The sequence below is a fragment of the Amphibalanus amphitrite genome, unplaced genomic scaffold, assembly GCF_019059575.1.
Source record: "Amphibalanus amphitrite isolate SeventyFive unplaced genomic scaffold, NRLGWU_Aamphi_draft 000425F_arrow, whole genome shotgun sequence".
Taxonomy (NCBI): Eukaryota; Metazoa; Arthropoda; class Thecostraca; order Balanomorpha; family Balanidae; genus Amphibalanus; species Amphibalanus amphitrite.
The window spans coordinates 353,554-354,580 of NW_024881919.1; positions in this window are offsets into that span (position 1 = coordinate 353,554).

The following is a 1,027-nucleotide window of genomic DNA, read 5'->3' on the forward strand; positions in this document are numbered from 1 at the left end:
CGCTGAGTCATGGTACCGGTTAGCGCCGACCTCGGGCCGCTGGGCGACTGCAGCGCCCCTACCGGTCACCGGCGTCGTACTGTAACTAATGGGGAGCCCGGGGCGTTCATAGAACACTTGAGATGTAAGTGCACAGTTGCCTCGTAAAGGCTAGTCAGCAACAACAACAAAATAAAATGGGAACTCTCTACATTCGTCAAGTACTTGGATGTCCGGGTTCCAATGGGCCTTGTCCCGTAGCGAGGAGACTCTAGCGTGTCCAGTGAGCCGGCGGCGCGGCGTTCCAGACTGATGACGTCAGCGGAAAGCCACCATGGATTCGTGATAACACGGGCCGGATGGCGGTGCAGCAGCCCCCCCCCCTCACCCCTCCCCGGCCGTCTGGAACTCCCCCATCCCTCCGGACACCCCGTGCAGCTCGGCAGTATAAAACATAGTGAGCAGCAGACATGTGCGGGGATGGAAGAGGCAGATCTATGATCTCAGTGGATATCTCGACAAAATGGAGGGGTTGGACCTACATCTCATCCCTCGCCCGGTCAGGGGTTGGGGAGGGGGAGATTGATTAACCCGCGCCCTGGTGGGGTCTGTTTATAACGCGACCTGGTGGGGGGGGGGCTATTTTTTGTTCCCCCCCTCGTATCTCCGAAACTACTGGACGGATCCGCAAAATTCAAACGGCGTTCGAAAGGCCTGTCAAATTTGTTGAGAGAAACCAAATTTCATTGACCTCGGAGTCACCGATGACGTCACAGGTCAGGTCAAAGATGAAATGTTTCACCGTTCACGGGGCTTCTAGGGAATGCGCTATAACACCGAGGAAAACGCATTTTGTCGAGAATCAGCGGTAGGGCGTCAGTTGCCTAGTAGATATGTTGCTATTAGAGGTCACTGGCAATACCAGGTCAGGTCACAGGTCAGGTCACCAAGGGTCACAGGTCAGGTCACATGAGCCCAACTTTACTAGGGTTGTGTGATACATGTTTTATGGCCAATTTTTCATTTCCAACTCAAAGGTGTTGGTTAT